The sequence below is a fragment of the Agelaius tricolor genome, unplaced genomic scaffold (genome assembly GCF_023055355.1).
Source record: "Agelaius tricolor isolate 1412-34295 unplaced genomic scaffold, bAgeTri1.0.p SCAF_4, whole genome shotgun sequence".
Lineage (NCBI taxonomy): Eukaryota > Metazoa > Chordata > Aves > Passeriformes > Icteridae > Agelaius > Agelaius tricolor.
In genome coordinates, this window is record NW_027269264.1 from 34,549,957 (window position 1) to 34,563,718 (window position 13,762).

General features: G+C 40.6%; 1 protein-coding gene across 3 annotated transcripts in view; it reads left to right on the forward strand.

Moving 5' to 3' along the window:
- IQGAP2 (IQ motif containing GTPase activating protein 2) overlaps positions 1-13,762 on the forward strand; it is a 124,618-nt gene that overhangs the window by 49,243 nt on the left and 61,613 nt on the right. The window lies entirely within an intron of this gene.

The window sequence follows — 13,762 nt, forward strand, 5'->3', positions numbered from 1 at the left end:
GCAAGGAGAAAAACCCCTTATTTCTGAAGAAAAATGCTTACACTCTTTCCCTGGCCAGCCATAGTGAAGACAAAGTAATTTTGTGCTGATATATAGAAAAGAATAATTTCCAGCTCTTTGTCTGAGAAAAGGGAATATCTTTGAATTAGGACTTTATGCCATCTGCATGCTGGCATATTCCACTATTTTTCATAGGACTAAGAGAAGTAAAGATTATGTACTTGCCATGATCAGTTGATGGGTAGAAGAATTAGTCTAGTGTTTCTTTCAAAGATGTACACTGTCTGTTACTGTGCACGAATATAATATGTTTTTCTTGTATATTCAAAGTAACATGTAAGACGATTAGTGGAAAAGCAGTTGCTGTTAAACCTTTTTATTTCTAGTACTTACAAAATGGGCTGATCAAACCTGCTGCTCAGGTAGGGTCTGTGCATCCCATTTGGCTCATTAGGCTGGATGTATGCCTTTTTCTTTTTTTTTTTTAAACTTTCATATGCTTCCCCAGCCCACATCCTAGTGTCACTTTAATGTGCTTGCATGCAGTGCCCTATAGCAATAAGGAGAGAGGATGGTCAGATGCTGAGTCACTGGGTGGGCAACACTGGGGTTTGCTCAGCTCTTGAATGCCCTTCTGCACTTGCTTTTCCAGACTGCCATCACCCAGGTACTTTTATGCTGGCATCAAAATTCTTTGAATATCTTTATGTGCGTATCTATAAACATTCTTCCCATTTAGATACTGGATTTACAGGTTATATTATAGAATTCAGTAGTGCTGTGTTTGTTTTCTTTGGTATAAAGGATTGTCCCTCCCCTCCATGAGAAGCCTACTTCTGCCAGACACATAACAGCTGAAATGTGCCTTTGATTACTTTCTTTTTTAAACGAAGCATTTAGCATGCCATTGCCTAGTCTCAATCGGGCTTACCCTATGTGCAGTGTTGTGGTGGCAGCATTGCAAGGAAGGATATGCAGGTATCTCCTGAACACAGTTTTTTAATTTTAAGGGACTGGACATTTGACACTTGGATAAACTTCCAGCCTCTTGATAAACAAATATGTTGAAAGTAGCTGAATGCTAAAGCTACAAAGATTTGGCCTGTTTGAGAACTTGATGCTATGGAAGATGGGACAAGGTATTACTTGGCAGCTAGGTAGAATTCTGCTTTTCCACTTTGGAGAAACTCCCTTATTGTAGTGCGGTGATGAAAACATGCTACCAGTCTCAGGAACTTGGAACTGGCTGTCCGCACAAATGCCTCCTGCTTGTACTAGAAGCTGGTACGAGAAGCAGATGAAGTTCTAGAGGCTGACAATGTTATGAGTGAACAAAAAGGACAAGAGGACTCTTCTTGTTCCCTTTTTCCCCCATCTGAAGTAGATGAAAGTTGTTGAGAGGGTCTTTGGGTATTTTTGCAGCCCAGTGAGAGAAAAACAACTTGCCCTTCTGCATAGGAAATATCTGCTTTGGTGAGCATGGAACTTCTGCTGGGCTTTTCACTTCATTGCAAGAACCCTTGCACTCCTGAAATCAGAGCGTAACTCTCATGTTCAAAATTAGGAGCAACTTGGCTGTTAAGTTTCTTTGAATATATATTAGTTCTCCTGAGGAAAAAGAGTATGGAGACATTTTGATGATATTGAATTTCATATGAAAAGCTGAAAAAAATATGTTGTTTAAGTTGGCTGGATTTCAAAGTAAATGTGCAGAAGTTCTGCAAGACATACTTTTAAAATCTTTGGTGAAGGGGAAGATCTAGGGACGAAGGTGCTCAGTGTCAGAACTTTGTGTTTGTTTAGTTTCAACTTGTACCTGTTGGAATATGGGCATAGTTATACTAACGCTATCTTTTGGGGTCTTCCTTCTTTTCCTAAGTTTCTCATGAAAAATTTTAGATTCACTATTTCTGACAAATCTGCTGTGATCACCAGGCAATTTTCTGCCCCCGGTTAAGCATCTTTTCCAGTGCTCGTGTTCAGACGTCTGATAATTAAGTTGATGGGAGGGTAGGGATCTCATGTATTCCTTAGAGTTTGGCAAGTCTTATTTTTGCATTTTTTTTTTGACCTGGGCTGAGGTACAGAAACCTCCATACCCCTTTAAAACCTCAGTCATCATTGTCTATCAGGCTTTTTATTTCCTGTAGATATTTCTGTCCTGGTGTTCATCCTGTGCTTCTTCCTTATCTAGTTTCTACTGTGGTTGACTCTTCCTGTCCATTTCTCTTGTTGAAAGGAACTGTTTGGCATGGTGACGGTTGTGTTTCTCTTCTTCTCCCCTGTGGCAGTTGTTTTCCCAGCACTGGTGACTGACTAGTGTCCTCACACCCTGCACTGCTTTGCTTGCCACAGTGCAGGCTGGCTGATGGATGCTGCAGGAGAGGTTGCCATAAGAGCCAGTGGCATCACTGCCCTCTTACATGAGGCTTCATACTGCCTGTGATGGTCAGGCTCTGCAGGCTGCAGTTGCCAGTAGCTCAGAATACCTGAGTCCTACTGAAAACATACAAAAACATGCTCTATGAATTGTAGGGGAAAGTGAGGATCCAGTTTTTGTGGTGGCTTCTGGATGTAACTGCAGCAGTATCTTCCTAGAGTGTATGAATGGCACTGTGCAGGTGCTGTACTTGATTGGGATGAAGTGTAGAGGAAAGGGCAGAGGAAGAAAGGGAGCAAATTCACAACCAAAGTAGCAACCTAAGTCGCTTAGGTCTCAGTGGAGGGCTGAGAGTTAACAAGTTGTGATGGTTTGCTGATTAACTTGATCAAAGTAACTAGGTCATGAATAGGCTTGGCAGCAAGGTAAATTGACTTAAAATACTTTTTGGTTCAAGTTCACAGGTACAATGGGTTTTTTTTGCCTGTGTTAAATTGTTAGCTAAGTGCAAATTAGAGGCCCTGAGATTAATGCTGTTTATGAAGAAAAGTAGGAAAGTGCTCCTGTAGACGTTTTGGTGTTTCTTCTTTCTTGTTGCCTTTTTGTGACAATAATACAATGAGCTATACCAGCCTAAAAATTAGTTTCCTAATGAAAGAGTGCTGATAAGGATGCCTGGGTGTCTGCCCTGTGGTTCACTTTGATTTCAAAAAAAAAAAAAAAAAAAGATGGTAGCTACTTCCATATTCTAATACAGAAGTTTTAAAGTTAATTTCTGTGTCTGAAAGCTCTTGGAGGTTGTGCAGGAGTATTTCCTAATAGGGCATTGTGATGGTTGAAAAAGTCTCTACTGAGCTTCTCTGAAGCAGTTTTTATTTTTCAGAAATTACTTCTACAGAAATTGATGGGCGAGCCTTTGTGCGGCTAACTATTTGCTAGAGGGTTAGAGCATGCTGAAACCTCACTGAAAACAGAGATATAGTACATAAGCTCCATGAATGGTTTGAAATAGTCTCTAAAACTTGTCAGTTTTTCCTTCGGATTTTAAAATTCTTGCATTTTTATTTCCTCTTTGTGCATGAACAAGAAAACAAAGAAGAACTTTGTTTTGCATGTACCACTCTGCATAAAACACTGTGGTTTCTCGTAAGTAGTCTCAAACACCCAAAATAGGGTTTAAGAAGACTTTTCTTGCATATTGCATCTTGTGATTAAACAATGTGACCAGTAATGGTGATAGCATTCTGGCTGGGGTTGTGTGGCTGCTATGTGCTCCACTTGGCTTGGGCTGCCACTGGCAAGGAATCACCTGCCGCTTTGCTTTTCTGCTGCTGGTTGACACAGTGACACTGAATATCCAGAGGCATTCATGGCTTGCCTGAGTGACAGCCGCAGTGGCAATGGTGTTACAGAGCCTGGATCAGCCATGGACATGTGGTTCTTGTGTTACTGAGTCAGCTAGCCAGACAATGAGGGCTGCCTGGAGAGGCGAGCCATCCAACTGTGTGGATGCTGATAGATGGTTTACCCATTGAAAACACTTTTGAAATACTTTTTTTTTGCTTTTTGACAGGATAGAAAGATTGCATATTCTGGTACTTGAAGTCAAGGTGGTGGCAGGGGAGGGTGTTCTCAACTGGTTCTAGATTCCACTAGACAGACTTGATACACCATTGACATGTTTGTGGCCTTTGAACCAAATGGTGTCCCCAGTAGCCTGCTTTTGCCAGTCCTTAATACCTTGTCTGGTAACTTGAAGGCTCTTAGCTGATTAAGTATTGCTTGTACGTCTCTTACAGTCTCGAGTAACTTGAATACTAGGGCATAGATGGTAGATTCTTATCACTTGGTGAGTACTCTGATAGGGGTGTATCACTGTTTGTTCTTGGAGAAGAGATTGTCTTATGTACACGGATGTTGGGGATGGTGAGCTCAAAACCCTTAAACTGAAGTTCTGTCACCAGACACTGGGTACTTTTTGCATGACATGCTGTTTAATTTTTACCATGCTGATTACAATCACCTTTTTTTTCTTCCTAGCCTAACCTAGTCTTTGGACTACAGTTTAGCTTTCACACCGTCCTATTGCTACCTTAATACATTAATATAATTTCTTAGTACATTCCTCATTCCAAGTGACTATTTTAGAATTCTGCAGCTAAAACCTCTTGTTTTACCACTTAATTCCTCCAGTTCATTTTCTTAAAGAATGACTATATTACTGTATCTTAAATGTTATCTAGAAAGATGTGTTTGAGTTACTGTTTTATGTAGCATTTGGTTATATGTTCTCAAGAAAAACTCCAACTTACACTGGGAAAATTAAAGCCAGTTCTTCACTGAGAGCCAATGTCTACATATCATATAGGAATTCTGGTTATGACCCTTAGTGTAAATGTAAAGCAGTGCTAATTGTTTACCTCAGGTGTGTGAATAAAACACTATGCAGTTTTGAAACTGGCAAAAAGATATGGTCCTGGAGGATCCAAAGCTTTGTTCAGCAGTTATTAGCCTATATTCTGATGATAAAAGTGAGGCTGCAGGGCACTCATGAATATTTTTCCTGTTTTCTCCTATAGAGTGGCTGCTTTTCTTCACCAGTGTGAAGTCACACCATTCCTTTCTTCAGTTTTCATTTCTTTATGGATTATCAAATGCTATTATACTGCTGCCTGCATTTTCCTCCTCTATAGCAGACTTAATTTGTGTGCATGTGCTTTCAGAATTTTATAGATTGTTAAGTGGGTAGGGAGCCATGGAAAGTGGAGGAGAGCATTTCTTGTATTATCATGGGAAGAAATAAACAGGAACAGGTAACTGTAGGTGTTATGCATGTTGTGTCTCACCTAAATGCCTTGGTTTTATCTTTGTTCCTCAATCTTGTGTTTCTTTTTGACATGGGACCAAGTTGAAACTGCTTGTTGCAGTTTTGTAAAGTTTACGTAACAGTAAATGCTTTGAACAACAGTTCAGCCTTTCACAAGCTGGCTCTTTCAGTCTTTTCACTCTTTTAACATCTTGTTCTCTCATGCGTGGCTTTTAATTCTGATTTGGCTGCTGTCCTGCACCTTTCTCTAAAAGTTTCAGCTGCTAGTCTAGAAGATGTATGTCTTGGGTTATTTTATGGCTCCTGTACCTGCAGACTTGCTGCTAGCTGCTTTCACAAAACTAACCTTTGTTAGGTACTAGTCAGGAAAATATAAATGTCCACATCTGATCCAGTGGACTCGAACTGTTCAAGGAGTCAGAACAGCACTCTGCATCCTGCCAGGCTCAAGTTTGGTTTCCTCTTCTACCATAGTTCATCTGTGTGGCCTCAATGCAATTTTCAGTCTGCACGTCCTTTGGGAGTTTCTGCTGATCCAGCTGCTTTAGTTGCCAAAAAGCAGGTCTGCAGGCAGAACTGTCTCCTGTTGCTGATCTTGAATTGTAGCCTTGGCTTTAACACTTGCACACTATAAAAACTTCTGTGTTGAACCTACACAGGAGGTATTTCCCTGGGTTACTTTTCTTCCCTAGAAAGGTGTGATGATTGTAGGCAGGGTGGGAATGTTTATGCCTTTCTGCTCACCTGCAAAGAAAGGTAATAGCACATCCCTTGGACACCTGAGGACTATTACTTGCATGGAAGGCACTTTGCAGTGGTAAGGGGCAAACACATATAATACTAGGTCTTGATGTAAGAATTACTGTATTACTTTGATGGTATTTTTAGATGTTCTTCCATGTGTGGCTAGTTTGACAGCTGCTAGAAACAACACATCTGATGATGCAGTGGATTTTGGGAGAGGGTTAGCTTATTTTCTAATGGACATGTTAGCATGTTTCCTAATGGACAGCTGTGATTTAGTTTCAGTAGAAGCTTCATCAAAATGACTGTTAGATCACTTCATGGAGATTGTAGCTATATTTTCTATGGATTTGGATAGGAATTACTGCCATGACAGGGTGTGGGCCTTGAGTAAAGACTATGATTTAAGATTAGTGGGACTACTGTGTGAAGAAGGTGTGAAGATTATCTCCAGGACTCATTGGTTATTTTACTGCCATATTTCTGAGACTTGCCAAGGGCATGAATCTTCTGCTGAAGTGGATTGCTTGGAAGACTATGAGATTATTCCAGGCCAGAACCTTTTAAATTGGTAGGTCTAAAATACCATATGCTGTTTTAAGAGTGTGCTCTAAACTGTATTACCATAGTGTAGCTATAGAAGATACAATAGGGCAAAGCAAACTGCTGTAGCATGTAGCAAGACATTATAATGTGAAAGTCTAAACTACAATCTGCAGTGCTTTCCTAAAGCAAACATGTGTGTTCAGGGGTAAGAACGTGTTTTGCAACATTTCCATATGTACAAATGCTATACTGTATAAGTGCTTTTATTGCTGTGTCTGCTTCTGTTTATCAAATCAGTGTCTATACAGATTAGTGAAAAACTAAGTTGAGATTAATTCATATGCCAAATTCATCTTCTCTTCTTTTCAGAGAAAAGTGGTGTTTTATTTGTAGGGAGACCATTTATGTTTGTATGTGGGACTTGTTACAGAGCTTGTGTCTGCACTACCTAAAATTGCATTAGTGATTTGAGTCTGTCATCTGTCTGAAATTATGCTTTCCAGGGGCCACTGAGCCACCACTGCCAGACTAACACAGGAAATACTTGTGTTTCTGCTGTTGTGTCTCTGCTGCCTGTTGGAAGAGGCTATTAAAACTGGTCTAGACACTGCAGCTGGGTGATACATGTCAGTCTGAGTTGTGTTAACTTAGTTGTGCAGGTTTTGCAAGATTTTTAGCACTATTCTGTTCCATCCTTTTTTCCCCTTTTCGTTCAAATGAAAATCCAGTTCTTCACATAAAAAGGCTACTTCACACCATACAATCAGCAGATACTTAACCTCTCCTGAGACCTTTGAACACAGGCTTAATAATTCCACCTCATTTGCTCAGGTAACCTGTTGAGTGCTGTTGTTTCTGCTTAGAAAAACTAGGTGAAGTTTCTTAAGGACACATATTTGCTGTGGTTGATCAGTCTCTGCCACCATGGTGAGCTCCCTTTCTGGCACTGCTCTTTCTACTGCCTCTTCAGCTTTCTTCTCCAGACCTTGGCACCTCGGAGCCTGGCCAAGAGCAGGGGGAAAAGATGAGGCATCCCTGTAGCCATCAGCCAGGGCTTTGTTGGCCCCCCACTCAAGCGCCATTGTCTCAAATAGCAGTCCTGGAGTTTGTAGTTGATACCCAGTGCTAAATCCTAATGTCTCTGTAAACAGACAAGGCAGCAAAACAAAGCCTTGCTGTTTGCTAAGGTTGATGACTGTCCTGCAATACATGCACAGTGTGTTGCTGTTGTCAGCTGTGGTGTTGGTTGAGCGTCTTTGTATCTTTTCTCCACCAAAAGACTACAGAGTGAACAGGACTTGGCTGCTGCTGGGTGCATGCAGCCTGCAATGGCAGTGGGGCCAGGTCGTGGCTCCAGAGCTTCCTCAGCAGCACCTTGCCTTGTGAACTTTAATCACTGATTAACCCACATAAAGGGTGGCTGGAATAAAACAGATTAAACCAGCACATAGTATCTGTGCTGCCATCTTGTGCACCAGAATTTTATAACACCTTTAAGATTATTTTGTAAACATGGCAGTGTTGTCATGACAGCAGAAATCTGGTGTAGAAAAATGTTGCTGATATGATTTATTGCTGGTTTAGTGTGCTGTGCAGGTCAGGCAAGGCGTCACTGCTCCTAGCTTCTGCTTAATTTAATTGAATATGAAATGCATCAGAAGGGCTTTGATCAGGGAAATGAATGTTGCAACCAACTTCAGGCTCATGCATGGCTCAACTAAATGCAAAAATGTGCAGTGAGATCTGTATTGTTTTAACATTTATACACTAAGAATCCACACATGAATGTTTCATAGTTTTCAGTGTGGCTCTTGCTGAAAGTCAGTATCCTCCCTGGTGAAATCATGATTGTAGAAAGCTGAGATGCTGTTAAATCTAACACTAGCTGGAGATTCAAAGATATGCAGCTTTGAATTTGAACCCACTCATGGAAGTGTAAAAAAATTGTCAACTGCAATTTTACCCAAAATCTCTTACTAAAGGATTTGACATTTTCTTTATGTGCTGAGGTTCTGAGACCTTGTGTAGCCAAGTGATTCATGGTATCCTCCATGTTGCTGCTTTCACATTACTTCTTGTATGTAACACAAGAAAACTTGTGACTGGGGTGACCTATATCCCACCTTCCTTCACCCTGCTGCTGTGGTGACCCACAATCACAGTTTGATTTCTTTCGGACAAGGTAAGTTCTTAGGATGGGTAAACTATAGATGCAGTATAGACTGTCTCTGGAGTATGAAACTAGAGCCTCAAGTTTAGAAGCTGATGTTTCCAGGGTGTCTGGCTCCAGGAGTAAGTTGGCATCAGAGAACTGTAGCTCTGTCTTGAGCTAAGGCTCTCATCTCAAGAATGATTTGGGGCTGAATGTACTAAAACATGAGGGGGGGAAAAAGGAAGAAAGTAGTTTTTTCAGCTATCCACTCTACTCTCCACAGCCTCAAAGTCAACCCTCCAAGGTTGTGCACTTTTTTTATACAACTAATCGGTTTTTGCTGTGATGGTATTCAAATTTTATCTATCTCTTTTCCTGGAATGGCTGGAAGTTTTGCCTGCTTTTTCCCTGGAAGTAGCCTGTGGCTGTTTGTGAAATAACCTTTTCCTAAGTTTTCTGGTTTAGGAGATGTATCATACTAAAGCTTGCAGTATAATGAGAACAAATTCCAAAGTTAACACGCAGATTTTCCTTATAAACAAATCAACAGTACTACCACCCCCCTACTCAGCCAAGGAACACACCTGGGTTGCTTTGGCTGCTGTCACCATCCTTTATAAAACAAATAATATTTAAGGGAATGTTGGCAGCTAAAAGAAATTTATATTTTTTTTTAAGCAAATGGAAATTTAGAAGCTGAGATTTCTTAACAAATCTGTAGAGTCAGAAACTAGAGACATAATAGTATGGAATTTTAAATTATGAGTTCATGTGCTTCATATAGTTCTGTATTTTTGCATATCTCTAAGTAAAACTTTTGACTTAAACCACTTCCACCACTTCACAGACATTTAAAGCTAGAGTCTAACATTTTACTTTGGGTCTGATTGTGGTTACTATTATTTTCTAGAAAAAAGATATTTTTCTTTGGAACAAGTTGGCCACATTGTACTCTCTAGGTCAGCAGTCTGTTTCACTTGTGCTGAACTAGGTTGAAAGACTGTGGTTGTGAGCAAGGGAGGTAATAAATGAGTCATAACTTACATTTATCTTGTCTTCACTATACCTTTTCCACAGCAGCATACAGCAAAGCTCTAAGCTTTGGCTCTGAAGTCCCATATTTTCTTCTTTGAAGGTCTGCTTCCCACAGGGTGTAAACCTGGTGCCCTTGGATCCACATCTTGCCACAAAAATCTGAAAGGGCAGGGCAGCAAAAGTATAAATTTTACTGCGTGGTTGCGTGGTGAATGCGATGGGCTTTGGGTGGGTTGTGCAATGTATCCTCTCTTCTCTGCTGAACATTGACTCCAGCATTTCCAGTCTCTTGACCTGTGTGTCTGCTTTGCTGACCACAGAGACTGTCAATGACAACTTCATAACTGGTTAAGTTCATAGTGCAGCACTGTTGCTTCCAGTTCCCTTGACCTTGCCTTGAATGAGATTCAGAAAGGGGGTTTTGTTTTAAAATGCAGTCCAAGATAATTTTACTGCTGCTGCTTTCATGCAATGGCAGAATGGTTAAAGTTGGGAGGGACCACAGTCAGTCATCTGGCCCAACTTCCCTGCTCGTGCAGGGTCATCTCAGAGCAGTTGCACAGTATCGAGTCCAGCCAGTTCTTGAGTATTTCCAGTGAGGGAGACTCAACAACTTCTCTGGGCAATCTGTTCCCTCACATAGTCAAATGTGGAAACTGGATCTCCTGTTCAGTGGCATGCTCTTTGTTGCTCTTGAGTCTGTCTGGCATTGAAGTCGTCACACATTTTCCTCCCAGAAATTCCCTGCTGAACAGCTCTGCCATGGATTGTCAAGAGTTAAAACAGAACTGAGCAAAGCAAATACTCAATACTCATGCCTGGCTGGCTCTCTACTACTATGTATTGGAACTGAAGTTTTGGAGATATATTTTCATTGATCAGATCTAGATTTGCTTTTTTGTCTAAGGCAAATCCTTTGTTTGTGTGTTGGTAAGTACTGCAGTATTATGAAAATCAAAGTGGGCTCTACTTATTCATTCCCAAGAATCTGTCTTTAGGAAAACACCTGCTTATGCATGTTTTATCCAGACAATAGGACTATAACTGGCATGGGTAACTCAGTAGGACTGTTAGAATGATTTTTAATTTTACATAGTACAACCCCGAACTTCAGTGATGCTGTATGCTTTACTCTGCTCCCTGAAGCTGACTTTTGTCTATCCACCATGGAGTTGGGTTTGGGTTTAGCTTAAATGAGAGACCAAATAAACCATCATGTTCACCAATTTGTAAATTTTTCATGGCCTACCTCAGTCTTTAACTTAAAGTTGTTAGAAGTACTGTTATGGGATTATATTGTTTAAAAGGGATGGTAGAAATGCCTGTGCACATTTGATAGCTATAACAGTCTTATTCTACAAGCTTTCTTACTGAAGGAAAACATACTAACTGAGATTGAGTTATAGACCCCTCATCATGTGTATCAACAGTATTAACTACTTTTTTTGGGCAACAGTTTCTGCAACAGATTGAAAGGTGATGCTGATGCTGCAGTTCTCTGTGCTCAGGAAAACAGTAGGTGAGCCAAAAGCAATGCTGCTTCTTTAGCATTGAAGCAAAATAAATTGCTCCAAAGGTCCCTATAAATCCTTTCTGTCATGTGGATATTCTCGATTTCACTTAACGAAATAAAAGTGGAAGCATTTCTGGTTTTCTCAGTCCAGTCTGCTTCTGCTGACTCTACCATGTCATATAAACCTTCATAAACTCACCAAACTATGTCTTAAAAAGCAGAACCTCACAAGGTTGGAAGTAATGTTCTTTCTGTTTAAAACCTCAATTGCCTTTTAACTGGATCAGTGTAAAGGGAACAAAACTTCTGTTATTGCAAGAAGCACTGGGGAGAAAAGTACTACAGATATGCTGGTTGACAGGAAGTTCACCATGACCCAGCCATGGGCACTCCCAGCCCAGAGAGCCACACGTGTCCTGGGCTGCATCCAGAGCAGGGTGGGCAGCAGGGCCAGGGAGGGGATTCTGCCCCTCTGCCCTGCCCTGCTGAGACCCCACCTGCAGGGCTGCATCAGCTCTGGGCTCCCAGCACAGGAACGATGTGACCTAGTCCAGCAGGTCCCAGGGGAGGGTTGCAAAATCGATCAGGGGGCTGGAGCACCTCTTCTGTGGGGACAGGCTGAGAGAGTCGGGGTTGTTCAGCCTGGAGAAGAGAAGGCTCTGCAGAATACTTATAGCACCTTCCAGCTGTTTGCATAACTAAGTTGCAAAGTTGTTTGTATGCTAGCAGGATTTAATTAAAATCCTGAGGTTTTTCCTTCCTCTGGTTAAACATGTGCAAAACACAGTAAATCCTTTCACAGTAGATCTTGTAGCTGAATTCTGCAACTTCCAGGCATTGGTAAAACATACCTTACATGTAATACAGCTAGAGCTGTGTTCTCAGTCTTGGATACTGATTACCAAATGTTGTTAGTTGCCTTATCGCAGACCCCTAATTTTTTCTAGAGTTGATATAACTTAGAGATTTTTGGCCATAAATTGAAAAGAAAGTTTGCATCTTTCAAGCCTGCTCCACTTAGTTCTCTCTAGCTTTTCCCCTCTTTTTTCCACACAGTTGCAAACATTCTCCTTCACAAAAGATATTTACTCCCTTGTATATTTATCTGGATTTGTTTGTTTGATAGCTGTATTCTACATTACCTTTTTTCTTCTTTCTGCTTTATTTGCACCCTCATACTGTTTCCTGTTTGTTCCTCAGGTTACTACATTTACGTGCTAGACACAGTAACTTCCCTAACTAGAACAGGAGGGTTCCAGATTAATTTTAAAGGCTTATCACCGTGCTGGAGAAAAACCTACAACAATTTTACTGTTGTTGAATTACAAGAGGTTTGACAAGACAAGGAGTAGCTTTCACTTTGGATTAGCATCTCATTTAGAGTTCAGGAAATGGCCCAGTTTTATATAAAAGTAGTAAATTTTTGTACTGTAAGGAAGAAAAGAAATTCCATGTGGGCGCATGTGCGTATCTTCTTCAAAAACAGTTCCAATGCAGTACCTTGTTGGTGCCCTGGACTTAAGATGTTAGAAAAACCCTTCCACAAGAAAACTGAGAATTAGAAGTGCAAAGAATCCAGTGCAAGGTACAAAATGCTGCTCTGAGCACACAGTTCATATCTCTGGAGATGGTCTACTGAGCAGCAGAGTCAGCTGTGGCTCATAGTGAATACCTGCTGGGGTTCAGCAAACTCCTGATGCTTACCTCTACAATTCTTTTTCTAGAAGTCACATTCTAGGAAATAAATTCTGTAGCAAAAGTTAACTGGCTCAGATAAAAATCATATTTGCCTAGAAGTACACCTATGTATATTCTTCCTTGTCTTTTTTGGAGATGCCAAGTATGATTTAGATTTAGTGTATAAATCTATTTAGTTTCTAAAATGCTATTTTGGGACCCTTGGCATAGTTCCATAACATGCAAACATGTAGTGCAGGATAAAGCTGGGAAACTCATCAGGAATATAATTCTCCTCACTAAAGCAGCTTTTTCACTGCAGAATACAGTTCTCCTAATGACACTTGCTTAGTGCAGTTCTGTGTGATATTGTGTTCAATTTATGGGTGTTGTTTTCCTAAAGAGCTATTTGGGTAGTCTGTGCTTCAGTGAAACAACTTTCATATGTCCTGTAACACATCCAAAAGTGGAATGGAGTCGAACATTTGTCTAGAGTTTTAATGTTAAACAAAATGATGTAGTGAGCTTTCTTCTTCTACATGACGGAGTGAAAACTGGCTCATTTCCAGCCTGGCTCCAAGATTTCTGGTTTCTGAAGTCACCCCTATGGAGGTGATGTTAGATTTGTAATGCTGTCTTGCTTACAGTGATGCTGCCTTAGTGACAGTAAGCAAAGTGAACTAATGTCTTCCACTTTATTCTTGCCCTTCAGCTTTCTTATTTGTATTGATATTAATGTCCTAAAAGCATGAGAGATTGACTAAGCAAATAAAAAACAACACTGTGAAGAACTAAGCAGATTTAAAGCTCTTGTAATGTGATTTAGCTGCTGGAAATAAGAATAATATCACAGGGCCAAAGCACTTAGACCACCAATGTAAAGAACTT